This window comes from Hyposmocoma kahamanoa, unplaced genomic scaffold (assembly GCF_003589595.1).
Source record: "Hyposmocoma kahamanoa isolate Upper Pololo Valley unplaced genomic scaffold, ASM358959v1 64, whole genome shotgun sequence".
Classification (NCBI taxonomy): domain Eukaryota; kingdom Metazoa; phylum Arthropoda; class Insecta; order Lepidoptera; family Cosmopterigidae; genus Hyposmocoma; species Hyposmocoma kahamanoa.
The window spans coordinates 6,384,937-6,397,745 of NW_020653852.1; the positions used below are offsets into that span (position 1 = coordinate 6,384,937).

At 35.7% G+C, this 12,809-nt stretch overlaps 2 protein-coding genes across 3 annotated transcripts in view; one reads left to right on the forward strand and one right to left on the reverse strand.

Annotated features, from left to right (window-relative positions):
- LOC113230662 (probable beta-hexosaminidase fdl) overlaps nucleotides 1-12,809 on the forward strand; it is a 190,870-nt gene that overhangs the window by 129,225 nt on the left and 48,836 nt on the right. The window lies entirely within an intron of this gene.
- The window catches only part of LOC113230663, a 42,208-nt gene that overhangs the window by 15,728 nt on the left and 13,671 nt on the right, over nucleotides 1-12,809 (reverse strand). The gene's annotated exons all lie outside the window — the stretch shown is intronic.

Genomic DNA, 12,809 nt, shown 5'->3' on the forward strand with positions numbered 1-12,809 from the left:
GGTGCTGGTGAAGTTACAGGTACTTGGGACTTGTCAACTTATGTCTCAGGGTACCTAATAGCGCTGTGGCAGATCTTTGAGATTTAAAGCTCTGAGTGACCCTGCAACTGCCATGGTCAAGCGTGTCGCTGACCACCAGTCTCGTCACTTTATTATGTTTTTAATCAGCTTTCAAAAGCGAATATTCTCGACTAATCTTCGTATGTCAACTTTTTTATATGTGCATAAGATTTGATGGGATTTAATGAGTTAACGGATCGAGAATGGAGACGAGCGACAGCTGAAGATGTGAAGTGCGAATCCAAAAAATTGCCCTGTAAATGCAACTGCTGTAACACAGGCGTGTCGCTTAACACCAGGTGCACGACTTGTTTTTTTCTCGGTCTATTTTTTTTACGATACCAAGTTACGGGACAAACCCGTAACTTGGTATCGTAAAAAAAATAGACATTGGTTCTGGTCTGAGTGTTCTTTTCAGTGCCTAAAAAATTCCGTTGTTCTGGTAAATACAATAGTTTAGAGAATTTCTCCCTAGTTTGCGACAAGTGTGTGTTGTCGCGAAAAATCAAGAAACCAACAAAACTATAATACTGAGCTCTTTCTGTGAATTAATCCAATGTAGCGGAATTTACTTCGAAAAAAATGTATTGTGTTACTTTTTTGTATATTTTTAATACTAAATATTATTGGAAATGATACTATTTTTTAAATCTAATTCGCGAATAATTTATTTGTTCCAGTGGAATTAAATTTCAGTATTTATATTAGGTGACAGCCGTATTATCCCTGGACATTTAATTTTATTCTATTCTATTTCGATCTGGCCGATTATCATAGTGATACGACGATAGAGCAGTGCCATTTCATGTGACCTTAACAACAACCAAGCCCTATAGTTCAGCCTTGGACACAGCTATGGCAGCGATATCTATGTACTAGCCAAATAGGGCGATTATTACAATTTTCCAACAACAAGAGTCCATGTCCTATAGCAAAATATTTACGTCGATATTACTAACTATATATCTCCACTAAAGATGTTCCTTCAAGTTTCAAGTTTTTCAGCCGCCAAGCAGTAATGTCAGCGTTATTGTGTTCCGGTTTTGAAGGGTAAGGGTGCTGGTGAAATCACAGGCACATGGGACTTGTCAACTTATGTCTCAGGGTGACGGGCGCAGTGGCAATGCGCCTCAGATCTGCGATAAGAGCTGAGTGACACTGCAACTGTTATGGACAGGCATCAGGCGCACGACTTATTCGTCCCATCACTTGAGATTATAAAAAAACAGTATTTTTCTAAACTCCGAGGACTTCCATGTTTTCTTTAATATTTGCCTTTACCGTATAAACAACTGAGGGCCTACTAGGAACTCTTGACTATGGTGCCTACGAAATTCGTACTGTGATGCAATAACAAGACAGTTTATAATATTCATTTTATTAACCGACTTCAAAAAAGTAGGATGTTCTCAATTCGACTGTATGTTATTTTTTGTATGTATGTTACGCGATAACTCCGGTATTTGTGAACCGATTTTCATGATTTTTTTTGTTGGAAACTTCCATAGTGGTCCCATTTCATTTTGAAGAAAATCATCTACCTCTAATGGGGGGGTTCACGGATGATTCATTTTCATAAAAATCGCCTAAATTTTACTTAAGGAGCAATTATTTTAATGGTTGATTTCGCTATTTGTCCAATTCAAGGCGTTTTTCTCTCAATATACTTTGAGTAGTGAGAACCGATTTTTATTATCTCCAGTGTCAAGTCCTGTATAGTGGCTCATTTAAGGATATTTCAATAAAACTTAGTAAATAGACGTAATTCTACGTACGTTTTTTTAGTTTTATATTTTTTATGAAAATACTCCACTGGTTTCTTATTATTAGTCATACAATGATCGAACAACAAAAAGAAACATTTCTTTGATCTGGCTGGACTCGATCCAGCAACTGTTGCCACACCGGGCCACAGCTTTTCTGCCGTCTACGCCACCTGTGAGACTCTTTAGGCTCAACTCACACTAGCGCAGAGTCGAAGCGTCGCGACGCACCATGTTTTTCGCCTATAGCATATTCATCTCTATTTCCCATCATTAAGCTACAAATTTGTGTTATGCAAATATGAAGTCAAGCGACGGTTGGTTGCAATCGAGGGGACTCGGGCGTCGCCGCGCGGTACTTGAGCGCAGTGAGGCGTGAGACGCCGACCACACTGATCCGGGCGCTCTAATGCGAGTGTCGTAGGCCAGGCGTTGTAGTTGAAAAACAGGACGCGATGCTTCCACTCTGCGCTAGTTTGAGTTGAGCCATATGAAACAACAATTGTGTAGCTACAGAGCTTGGTACAGTCAGATCAAAGAAATTTTCCTTTGTGTTGTTCGACTTTGACGCTGACAACTTTGAATCAATAATGAAGACAGTTTACGTTGACCGTTTAAAAGCCGATCACCTTTCAAATAATATGCGAATCCGCGTGCCCCCATCAAAATGATAAATGTCCTTCATATTCTTTTATATTATTTATATTATATTTTTTTAAATTTATTTAATGTCACGATATTTGACCACCTTGACGTACAATTATTTTTGTAAAATTACTCCACTAATTTGTTATAATTATTAATACAAAGATCGAACAATTCCATCGATCCGGCTGCATTGGTACCAACGTCTTCCAACAAACCGTGCCAGACGCTATGCCAGCTAAACCACGGAACGAACTAGCGAACCTTACCATTTTTTGTATATGCTTGTTGCAGATCTTTGCTTTTGGTTTTTAACTACTTTTGCGCTAACGCCATCTATGAGAAATTATTTATATTATTTATTTACTATTTTCATCGATAAACCTAAATAACAACACGTTATAATTGTATACTTCCCACGATCATCGAAACAGCGCATAAAAATTACATCAAAACAACATGGGCCTTGGTTTATTAATACACTGCTATGTCAATTACCAATTTTATTCAATTGGAATCTGTATGCACCTTTAACGCGTTATCACCTAAACTTATTTAGTTAATTTTAGTCTTATTAACGCCGTTAGTATGTTTTCATAGGTGTTTTATGTGTTTTACTTGTCATAAACAGTCGCTCCGCCCACGCAGGAGGTTCATGAGGTTCATGAGGTCATGACCTTCTCATTTAAAGCCAATTTTCAATCATTGTGAGGCGATCGCTATGAAATCTCTTTCTTTCTATTAGTTTATTTGCCATTCAATTTTCATATAATAAAATATTTTATTTGCACACTCGACTCGTTCACAATATTTTAGCTGCTTTTGCTGTTGTGTCAATAAGACAACCTGTAGATTATTATTAAAAAAAGAGACAACAATTGTGCTCGGTTAGAATATTTACGCGACTTTTCTTAAATCTAAAGGCCGACCCTACACCTCGTCATAAAACAGTACATTTAATGCTTCTGCACCTCTCTTTCTTGACCAAAACTTATAACAAAGCTTTTATTTTTTTCTAACTGTGTATATTGTATCCATATTTGAACACGTGTTCAGTAGAGTAGGAACTATGAGACATTACCAGTACTTTTTGAGTGCTGATTAATTTAGCTCTTATGGTATCGATACACTAATAAAACCAGGTGAGATTTTAAACAAACGTTCATCTTTTAAAAAAAAATGTTTTCATGCGTATCACATAAGGGTGTCACTACAGTTATCGACATGGAATCGCATTAAACCGCTAAACGGTAAACGGCCTACTGCTGCCCAACAGTGTTGCCATGTGCACCGTAATTACGGTAAATGCACCGTACTCAGCACAAATTTTCCACCACACATGACAAAGGTGACAAAATCTACCGTAATCTGCAGGAGCTGGATTTTTTGTAGTAAAGCATAGTAAAGGAGGTGCGAGATCGATGTATGCGGTGAAATTAACAATAATTTATAAAAATGAAGAGATTGCATTTGATAATTGTTGATTTATAAAAAGGATAGATCATATTTAGACAAATTTTTACCAAGGTATTCCTCTCCTCATTTAACTTTAATTTTTTTTTTCTTATTATAATTCCAATTTTCCTTTGTGAGTAACAAACAAATTATGCAGTAAAATCGTTTTTTTATTAATATTTACTTAAATATAAGATAAAGTAAGGTAATTCACTCTCATAAAAGGTTATAATTACAAAGTTACTTCTGAAAATATATTATACCATAATTACATGTTTTTTTCCCCAATCACCGTAATTCCTTAGGTTCTGCCGTATTTTACAAGCGGAGTCACCGTCGACCAGATTTTGGACATGGCAACACTGCTTCCCAACATCATTTATTTATAATTGCGCCATTTGCACCCGAGTTTCCGATCACTGGAGAAAATGTGACTATAAGGATTCCATTTTGATCGCGTGCCTACTAGAGGGCGCCAGGGATTTGAAACACCCGGGCGATACATCGGCTAGCGCCCGCGCATTTTGTGTCCATGTAATAAGACCAAAGAAAACGTGCGTTTCGAGTTGACGGGCCGCTCTTATTACATCGATATAAAGATTTTTCTGGTCAGCTCAAGTCTATTTAGCGTTAATCAGTGTGGTGACCCCCTTACGCCAAGCCCGCTACGCCTCTTGCCAAAAATTTTATTAATGTGTGAAACTTTCAAACTTTGTAAAACCAGAAATATAAACTGTATTAAATATTCGATGTGACAGTTCAAGGCTATATGACCCCTAACTCACCCAAAGCGTCGACAACAAAGCAAACTCATGCCATAACTCAATAAAAAGTTGAAAGTTCCGACTAAAATTGATTGAAATGTTGATTCAAATTGGTCTGGTGAATGGTCGACATTGTTATAAAAATTGCTAGAGTGTACTCCCAAAAGTATCAGACAACAAAGCAATACAATTATTATTTTACGAGAGTTTATTTTTAGAAAAAATAAATTAAATTTTGAAAGCGACGATTCCACAAATGTTTATTTATATCTCCAAAGAGTACACTGTAATTAATTAAAACAACACCTCCAATTAAAATTATAGAGTAAGTATTTCTATTTTTATTCCGTTCACGCGACTAAAAAGTCCTTACGGTGTAAAATATGTTATTGAAAGCGTAGTCCGTATTCATAGCGCCAGCGGAGTAGCCTATTTTGGGTCATCCATCTGTGTCTATTTTGGGAAACTACAGCTTCTTGATACTCGTATCAATGTTAATTTAGATGTATTCATAGATAAGTACTGATGACTGTAAACAGCTGTGTATAGTAAGTAAATTCTAATGATACCATGTAACGAGACGATCAAGTTGTGGGCCTGCGAGACGCCTGTCCATAATAACAGTTGCAGTGGCAATTGGTACTTTAAATCATAAGTATCTGAAAAGTACTGCCACTGCACGTGTACACCCTGAGACGTAAGTTGAGAAGTCCCATGTGTCTGTAATTTCACCAGCACCCTTACCCTCCAAACCCGAAACGCAGTCCAAACTCATGGTACCACGATTTCGTTTAACCAAGGTAAACAACTCTTTTATGGGGAACTGTATACGTTTTTACAATAAGATTCCGGAGCATATATTAAGTTTATCATTTCCTAAGTTTAAAAACTACATTAAAAATATTTTGATCGAAAAATCATATTACAAAATTGAAGACTACGTGTTAGATAAAGATGTATGGAAAGACGACATGGCTCCAGAATCCACACAAATTTGATTCAAAATGTATTCCATAGCATTTAAGTTTATTTGAAAAGAGCAATCCCTAGAGTTTCTTGCTCGTTCTTCTCAGGGAGGTCAGCGTAGTGAACGAGCAGTACCTTAAATGTGACGTTTTCAAGTGTAAATTTATTTTACCTATGGAATAAATCATCTTTGACTTTGACTTTGCAGTAATGCTCACATTACTGCTTGGCGGTAGAAATAGATAAGGCGGCAATACTTTCCTGGACGAACTCTTTCATAAGGAGCTCTAATGATGCAGTCTAGGAGATTATAATTACTCAACCATATCAGCCTATCGTAGGGCAGGCTGAACTATTTTGTTAGCTTGTTGTGTATTAACACAAAAAAAAAGGTTTGCTATAATCATCACGTGAAAAGGCGAGACCGGTGGATTATCTAATTATTATTTATTTTAATTTATCCTTTTCTATTGCACAAAGGAGGTCTGTGATATTAATAACCGCCGTGTTACGTGTTCTCATTAGATCAAATTTCGAGTAAATTCTAAGCTTCAATATACTTACGACTATCGTTATTCTAACACAAATGAGCCCTGACGGCAGAAGCCGCAAGTTAACGCGTTTAACCCCACGGCATCCGGCGCGGAATTGTTGTTCCGCTTCCGATTCCGACGCTCGCGTCGGCCCCACGCCGAGAGTCATTGAAATAGTTTGCACGTTCTTGAAAATTGTAATATTATCATTGGATTTATTACAGAAAACTCATGTATCGATTTATAAATGATTGAATTTACGATCAGATACAACAGAAATTTGCACAACATGCATTTTCGTTTAGTCTCAATTTGGGCGCCAATTAAGAATTTCTATAATTTTGCAACAAGTTATGCTTTTAATTAGTTATATCTCAAGACAACTTCAAATTCAATACTCTTTTACTTTTAAACAAGACCTTATTTTTATCTAATATTTGTCTATGTCCCTAAACCAACATTACAACTGCTCAAAATTAATGTTTGTATTATTGGTATAGGCGCACTAAATGTACCCAATTAACAAGGTAATGTAGACTCTACTATCATCGATACTAGCTACAAAACGAATACAGCAGTGATAACAACTCGAGTGGTTGTTTTATAAGAGTAGAACGTTGTAATATGATTGTGGTTATGTTACGTAAGGGAATTAGATTAGACACAATATGAAACTTATTTTTGCCGATACTTATCTGCTTGCATTAAATTTAAGTCCGTCTTAAACCAATGCTTTCAATGCAACAAACACTCTTAATGCATTGTGTTAAGAGTGTCTTACCAATTTAAAGATTTGATTTAATATATAAATGACAAATAATACTTAAGTTTAGTGGACACTAATTTCTAATGTATACATTATTTTCGAACAAATTAAAAAAACAGTCTACAAGGTCCACAAAAGCCACTATAACTTCGAGGCGCTTTTCCTCAAAGAAAACAAAACATTTCTTACTTACGGGATCTTGTTACCCGCCTAAGAATCAAAATAAATAAATGGGCAAAAAATAATAATAAGACTAAGGCTTGGTAATTTAATCATCAGCTTTTCTTGTATCAAAAGGTAAATGGTGCAGGCAGACATCTTGTAATGTTTCTTCATCTTTGTTTACAACTTTTTTCTAATTTAAATTAGATAAAAAAGTATTTATTCTGTTCTTTTCAATTATCTGTAAATATATGTATGATTTTAGATTCTCATTATTGAATACATATTTTAATACTTTATTATTTTAGTTTATATTTTAGTTGTAATAAAAAGATAATTTTCGATAATCCAACTTAGGAATCGGATTTCAAATCTTATAAGTTAATAAGGGTGAATAGACTTGATCAGAAAACTCGAGTAAATCCTGTACTCATACGTTACAAATTTATTGAGTAAGCACTTAGAAGAGAGATTTATCATAAAGGTTGACCAGGAATATATTGTTTTGTAACGGAGCGTTAGTTCGACTAAATGCCAATAGATGCCGTTGACCCGTTTAAACCATTGTCTAAAACACGCTGTTAAGATTTTCTTCTGAACCTAAAGTAGTTGAACAAAGAATTAATCGATAATTCCTACGCCCAACTACCGTCCTTACCGGTAACGTGGAAGAGCCTCCGCAGTTCAGTATATATTCGCACACATTCTGTCTTCTTGTCTGACTGCAGTATCCAGTAGCGTCCTGAAGTGAGCTCAGTGCATACCTGGTGCCCTTGGGTTCGCTACTTATTATTATGGGTTAAGAACCTTCAATTGACAGCTCATTGTATACTTCGAGAAAAAATATCTAAAATCCAGAGATATTTTAGGGTGCTGGTTGTATGATTTGTACGTACGTTTGACGACCTCGGTAGTCGCGTGGCTTGCATACTGGTTTTCATAGTGTCGCCATCTTTGAAGCACTGATTTCGATCCTCGGCCGGGTCAATGCAGAAATACTAACTTTTCTATATTGTCTCGGGTCTGGGTGTTTGTGGTACCGTCGTTGTTTACGATTTCCATAACACAAATGCTTTAGTCACTTACTTTGGGATCAAAACTACGTATGTGATGTCTAATATTAATTTATTATACGTGTCGTTAGTGGACAAAATTATGCCCATTTCTTCATCACGCAATTTACTTCACCGACTTTGCCCCATTTGTGAGTTTTATTTCCGTATAGACTTTATTATATTTAGCTTCAAAATATTTCATTCTAAAGTTTATTACCCCCTGTAATTGTATTATTACGTAGTTGCAAATACATACTTATTGAATTTAATACGATCACCAATCAATATGTACACACCAGTTTGTTACGCCTGTATAACTGTATCCATCCAACCATACAACAAGCACGCTAGAGCAAACCTTCGGACGAGGTTGCGGTATTTACTGCTAACAAGCGGGTACTTGGAAGATGTCTAGACATCTAGCTAGCTAGATACAGGGTGTTTACAAAGTTAACTCGAAATGCAGTATATTTTATCCATCAAAAGTAGTAGGTAAGCCTTTCAGTCTACGATCTTTAATGATACAAATTTTCGTATACCTTTCTAGCTCTTAAATTTCTATTGTACGTTTGCCTGGAAGAAATTGCATATTAACTTCGCAACAAGGCCGCCTGTTGTACATCAGATACATACATTATTATATTGTTATCATTGTAATTTTTAATGTGCAATAAAAGAGTATTTCATTCATTCATTCAACTTTTCATAATATTTGTATACACACTCGCGTACACATGCGCGTACGCACCCACACACGCAAATACACTCGATTTAGATCCGAAAAAATAGTTTCATTTCCAATACTCGATATCTAGAAAGTTCTTTCCATATTGATGTTGATGCTACTACAATACTACAAATTTAAAATTGCCTAAGTGCCTTCAGATGTAAACCTATGTTTTTCTCTTACTTTACTAAGCTCACATAGTCATTACTAAATGTGTAACAAGACGACTTTACAGACTAATTTCCTTTTACTATATATTTTGTTTTATTTTACATACAGACACATATTTTGTCCCGCCTAACTGAACACTGCCTCTTAAGACACAAACTGTTTAGGAGACAGCAGCCTAAATTTATTACGCTTTTCTTTTATCGTGTTTTATTTTGTGACCACATTTATAAATCTAGATTCGCTTGTTACTATTTCTAAGGCAAAAGTTCATATATACAGATATTATCCAGCTCTCTGTCATAATCATAACGCTTTTGGGTTTTGGTAACTTTAAAGCGTTTTTCTAGTCATGGACCCATCTCAAAATTTCAAAGAGCCCACGGATTAAAAAAAATAAGTAAACGAGATTCAACTTTTACCAGTTTTTGTTTGCAATTAAACTTTACAAATTATGAATAGTCGGTGTAACGGTTGTTGCTGCATATCCTGACTTAGAACCTTAGAACCATGATAGACCGTCAAAAGCATTGACGTTAAAGGCACTTACGTGCGCTTCGCTCGCACCAATAATGGATGGCCAAAGGGCGGGAAAATTCAAAAAGATCATGCGCACATTAGCTATGCTTTACCGCCCTGCTTTTGAGAATTTTTTATAATATCAAGAGGCGGGACGAACAAGTCGTGCGTCTGATGGTAAGCTACACGCCTGTCCATAACAGTTGCAGTGCCACTCAGAGCTTTAAATCGCAAAAATCTGAGGGGCACTGCTACTGCGCCCGTCACCCTGAAACATAAGTTGACAAGCCCCATGTGCCTGTAATTTCACCAGCACCCTTACCCCTCAAAACCGGAACACAGTAACGCTGACATTACTGCTTGGCGGCCGAAATAGGTAAGGTAGCAGTACTACTCTGGACGAACTCTTTCACAAGGAGCTCTACTGCTACTAAATAAAATAAAAAGATATTTACACCTAAAGCTTTTTTTTTTAAATGTCAATTACGCTGATTTTGCTTAACAATAAAAGTAAAACTAAATAAGATATGAAAAAATTGCTTATAGGGGATTGTAGATCTCGTGGCGCCGATTCCAGATTTGTTAATAACTCAAATTCGCTAAAATGTCGATTACGTTACTTATGATAGAGAGGACAGTATTATATTTATACGAATAGAAGTGTAGATAGATCCATATCACAGTGATACTATGCTTTCGTAATGACAATAGACACATTTTAAATAATTGTTGTACGTAATAAACTCTTATAATATCAGTCATAAAAACATTATACAATAAAGCTGAATGTACATCGTTGCGGAACGCAAGCTACAAGTCAGTTATGTAACGTACGAACTTAATACGATACGGTAGCAGCGGGAATTTGTATAATCATTGAATGCAATAAACAATAGTGTATTGAGTAATGTCCAGCTATATTTAGCTGGAGGCGGTGCCGGTTCAATACATACTAGCACCGCGACGTCGCACAGTGGGTCCAAATTGATAAATCTTGGACATAGGAATAATTTGTGGAGTATCGAACAATTTTTTTTTATTTGATAGATAATACAATCCTAACAACTTAACAACTTGTATTCTTATGTAATTTCTTGAAAAGCTGATTGTTTCAGAGAAAAAAATTTGTTTTTTTTGTTTAGAGAAATAAATATTTTATTTTTTATCTCGAAATGTAGAAAAATTTAATGTGTGTGGTTTATTTACAGTATAGATCCAGTCACTCTCTATCAAGAAAGAAATAATCCATCTGCAGGTACTTGCGGTTTTACGAGTAAAAAAAAGGTGGCAAATTTTTAGATTTGTTATTTATTTTATAACAAAATATACTAGTTTCTACTGAACTTTCATGTTATTGTTATAACACTCTCTAAATTACGCTAAAATTATTTTTTCTTTAGTCGAAGCTCATGTATTTCTTTAAAAAAGTACATAAAAAAATTGGCAATTTTGCCGCACCTTTACTTACAAAGCCGCTAGTACATGTAGACAGAATAATTTTTTTTACATAGAAAATGATTGGAACTATACTGTAAGTAACCCACGCACATTACATTTACGTATATTTTGAGATAAAAAATAGAATGTGTATTTCTCCATACAAAAAAATAATTACTATTTTTTTTTCTCCGAAACTATCAACTTTTCAAGAAATTAATTATACAAGAATAAAAGTTGTTAGGAATGTTATTATCTATTACATAAAAAACAAATCAGCTCTATACGTCACAAGTTATTCCTATGTCCAAGAATTATCAATTTGGCCCCACTGCGTCGTGAGTTTTCGAGTCGTGGCACACAATATATTGTGTATGCAGGAACAAGGAACATTATATATGTATATATTTAATTATACACATTCCATGGCATTGTTCTTCCTCGACACTATTTTTATATAATATAATAATGTTTACAAACAGTTTTTTTTATTATTAGGCATTGACGACCTCTGACGGTCTGCACAGTGAGCGCTGAGGAGATCCCGAGGTCGATTCCCGATAGGACCAATTGTAAATTGTTTCTGGCCTGGGTATTCTGGATTATGCCCCGACTGCATAACTCTGGTATTCATAGTGCAGGAAATTCCCTAGTTTTACACAGATAATTGTGTTTACGACTTATGACTTTATAATTTATAACTTTTTTTTATAATTATGACTTTTTTGTCCGGGACATACCGTAGTAAAACAAATAGATACATTCTTAACATAACACCATAAACCCAGTGAGGTAACTTCAGATGTTAAATACACAAATAAAATCAGATGTTTACGAAAAAAAGGAGTTAACGAAGTTCTGAACTTGTTTGAGATATTTAAGTCTCTGTAACTCGACTGAACTATGATATATCAATATTTTATTTGTCATCTGTGGTATTAAACAAAAGGCTGAATTAAATATAGATGAAACTAGTACAAATATATCGATCGACAAATGACACTGCTACGCGGCCACGCCTTGCTACGGCGTAGTATATCCCACCAAACAACTTATAATACCTACAATTTCATTTATGCAATAGTTTGTATACTGTTATTGTTTACCAACAGAACCACACCCTTATCAAGCTCTTTAGTACATATAGTTGAGTTGCTATGATCATTACCACATTATACTTCCCACTACTGGGCACGAACCTCCACACACTGTTTTCCTTCCGAGAGGTATTCCTACTAAATATTCGCAAAGGTAAAAAAAGTCACATGTACATGCCGCCACGGGGTTTCGAACCGTCGCTCTATTAATTAAGAAGCATCTTTTATCCCAGTGAGCTACCACCGCTCTAACATATTTAATGTTTTATTCCACAATTATGTTAGCTCAAATTTCTAACAGAGGCTGTAGAGACCACAGGTCAGCTTAGACTTATCCGGAATGGCTTTATGTACGTTTAGATAAGTCATTTTTTTAGTAAAGAAATCTGGCTGAATATTATTAAGTCACTTTGCACAGTCAAGAGCACGTCACACACTTTTGACTGCATAAAGTTAGATTTCAACCTTGGGCCCCACTCACAAAGCACGTAATCCGAAGTCGCCGCCGTTTCCCCACTATGGATGAGCTACAGACTCGAGTTTCGATCGAGGCTAGAACTAAGAGTGTATGACAACGCGATCTATCAACAACGCGGTCATTTGACAGTTTCACACGGGCCCGTCTTTTCGTTGACGGGCCTTCGACTACGGGTTTTGTGCTTCGAGAATAGGTCCCTTACATATACATATGA